This window comes from Poecilia formosa, unplaced genomic scaffold (genome assembly GCF_000485575.1).
Source record: "Poecilia formosa unplaced genomic scaffold, Poecilia_formosa-5.1.2 Scaffold2569, whole genome shotgun sequence".
In the NCBI taxonomy this organism is placed as follows: domain Eukaryota; kingdom Metazoa; phylum Chordata; class Actinopteri; order Cyprinodontiformes; family Poeciliidae; genus Poecilia; species Poecilia formosa.
In genome coordinates this window covers 1-3349 of record NW_006802508.1, presented here as the reverse complement: position 1 = coordinate 3349, position 3349 = coordinate 1, and the positions used below count along the sequence as shown (strand labels likewise).

Sequence of the window (3349 nt, the reverse complement as noted above, 5' to 3'; positions counted from 1 at the left end):
GGTTATACCAAAGGTTTGGAAGGACAAAACGGATCCTAAAGGGTATAGACCAATTAGTGTATTAAATATAGACTACAAACTATATGCTGCAATATTAGCTAAGAGATTAAGTACCCTCATGCCTTTCCTGATAGATGAGGACCAGACAGGTTTCATTAGTAATAGACAAACGCATGATAGTATAAGAAGGGCCGTTCATGTTATTGAACATATAATTAAAGAAAAATCAAGTGCAGTCCTTCTCGGCTTAGATGTCAAGAAGGCATATGATACTGTAGGGTGGGAGTTTTTGTTCCAAGTAATGAAGAGATTTGGGTTATGTGTTAGATTTATTCAATGTATAAAAACTATACATTCCTCACCAAAAGCAAGAATTAAAATTAATGGAAGCCTCTCGAATCAGATAACATTACAACGAGGATGTAGGCAGGGCTGCCCTTTAAGCCCACTACTCTTTAATCTTTTTATCGAACCACTGGCTCAGGTTGTTAGAGAGGAGTCTGAGTTGGAGGGGGTGACAATAGGGAATGTGGAAAACAAAATATGCTTGTATGCGGATGATGTTTTAATAGTAATTAAAAACCCTGAATCTGGTATTTCAATGCTTATGAACATTCTGGAAACAACGGCAGACTCTCAAGTTATAAACTCAACATACAAAAAAACCCAAATTTTGACCTTCCATTTTGTTCCGACAAAACAGTTAATAAATAGTTATCAATTTAATTGGCACCAATTACAAATAGAATATTTGGGTGTTATACTAACAAAAGATTTGTCTCAATTACATGAGGTTAATTACAAACGAATAAATAAGAAAATATATGAGGACCTGGACAGGTGGAGCCTGCTTCCCCTTGACCTTGGCAGCAGAATCCGAACAATAAAGATAAATGTTCTTCCAAGACTATTGTACACTTCCAGCAGAGGTTCCAGCAAAACAATTTAGTGAGTGGGATAAGCATTTTTCAAGGTCCATATTTATATGGAGCAATAAAAGGCCAAGAGTAAGATACTTGGCCCTGCAGCTGCCTGGGGATCGGGGACGTATACCTTGCCTGCCTTGCCTGGTGGATTATTACTTGTCTGCCCAGATTAGACCTCTGGTGTGCTGGTGTAACCCAGCCTATGAGGCTAAATGGAAGGACATTGAGCTTTCCTTGTTGGACATCCCTATACAGTCTGTTCTGGGATGCCTGGATGGGCTGCCCCAAGTATACCAATTACAAATTCTGCGTTTGTTTCTCTTTGAAAAAGTGGGCAGAGATAGTTAAAAAGTTGAGTATTGAGTTGGCCTGCGTACCACCCGCGTTTCCTTCCAGCATCGATAGACCACAAATATAGAAGATGAGCGAAACAGGGAATCACTGCATTCTGTAATATAATTAAAAATGGGGAGTTAGTAAAATTTGAGGATTTGTGCCGGACTTATGACGTGGGCAGAGAAGATTTTTACTGTTATTTACAGGTTTGAAGTTTCTTCAGGAAAGAAATCAAAACTTATGACTTGGATACAGAGCCAGGAATAGTACAAATATTTATGGATTCATATGCTGGTAAAAGTACAAAAGGCACTATCGGCAAACTTTATAGAAATTTAGCATCTATGAATAAGAACGCAACTGACTATATCAGACAACGATGGGAAAAGAAAGCAAATGCAATAATTTTACTCGAGGTCTGGCTGCGAATTTGGAGGAATATTCTATCCACCGCAAATTCTTTACATGGCACGATTTCTGTTGGAATAATCTAATCAGATTTTTTATTACGCCAAAGCAGAAATCGAAGCTGGGTGGTTCTCAGTTCTCTTGCTGGAGGGAATGCAGTGTGGTCTCTGCAGACTGCTTTCATATCTTTTGGGACTGTCCACAGTTGAAAACCTTCTGGAAGGATGTTAATCGAGTAATCTATGAAATTCTGGGTATAACATTAGTCTTTTCATTTCCTGCTATGTACTTTGAAATACTTCCTGACAGACTCAATAATAAGGACACATACAGTATATGTTGAAGATATTTCTGATTGCAAGCAATACGGCTACTAAATAATGGTTCCAACCTGGACCCCCTACTCTGAAGCTTCTTGTGAATATCATAAACCTGATCCACAATATGGAAATGTTGACTTTTACAATACGTGTTATTGTTATTGTATTACAATACGTCTACAGAAAGAGAAAGGAGAGAGACTTTGGGAAAAATGGGATCATTTTATAACCAAAAGTGTCTAACAGTTGATGACTGTGATTCTACATTACTCAAACAGACATCTGGGAGTTTTCCTCTGTATTTATTTTTTGTAACTCCATGCAGTGAAATTTCTATAAATTTGTAATGGTCATCAGTATGACTGCCTGCTGCCTGGCCTACTCCTCATGTTCTGATTGTATCCATGTGTATGTTTAAAAACAAATAAAAATAAAGTACATAAAAACTTTCTGGTTTAATGAGTCAGCTTAATAAACAACTGAAATAAATGTAAAGCACATTTCAAAATGACTATCTGCAGTTTCTGTCACAAATATTGTATATCAATTCCCTCTTTAATTTTTTGAATTCTTTATTTTCTAATGAATTCCCATTTGTTCAAGATGAATAAATGTGACCAGATTTTAGACAGAAATGAGCTCAGACAGGAATATAGACTCTAAGCTTCTGACCACTACAGGTAGCCTGCTCCCACCATCAGGTTTCCGTATCTGCAGGCAACACTAATATGAAACATTTAGCCAAAGCAGTGATAAATTATGTACATTTTTCACAAACACTGTCAAATGGTTAAAAACTCTTGGATGTATATTGAAATGCAGTTATCCATGAAGGAGGATTTCTAAAGAAAGGTGTAGCACTCTCTTGTTAGAGCAGTGGTTCTTAACCTGGGTTCGATCGAACCCCAGGGGTTTGATGAGTCGGTCTCAGGGGTTCGGCGGAGCCTCTGCCGCAGAGGTAAAGACACACTTGTGTAAAGTCGTGATGACGCCCCGCTTTGCTGCAGAGGATCACGTTACATTGCTTAGCCAATCAGAGCTGCGGAGGAGCACTGATTGAAGGAGTTCCACTCTCAGCATGGATTTGAACTTGTGTCTTTAATTACTTCAGCAAAGCTCACAGTTTTTACCAAATTCTGTAGCTTTCGGTGTACTTCTAAATCTGCTCCTTAGTCGGATCTTTTCGGGCCTGCTACTACCTCTAGTGCCGTGGGGGTGGTAACACAACTAATATAATTACATTACTAAATCAGAATACCGCAAAGTCTTTATTATTTATTATACATTTTTCCATTCTCTTAAGACTGTAGAGCTAATTAAATAATCTAAACAAGACCTTAAAGTGGTTCCAGTTTCTCT

General features: G+C 38.0%; 1 long non-coding RNA gene across 1 annotated transcript; it reads left to right on the top strand.

The window, feature by feature from the left end:
* The first annotated feature begins 963 nt into the window (after positions 1-963).
* Positions 964-2428, top strand: LOC107835448 (uncharacterized). The gene is made up of 2 exons (XR_001661260.1): positions 964-2141; positions 2174-2428. It is a non-coding gene; the product is annotated as an uncharacterized LOC107835448 (long non-coding RNA).
* Positions 2429-3349: the final 921 nt, after the last annotated feature.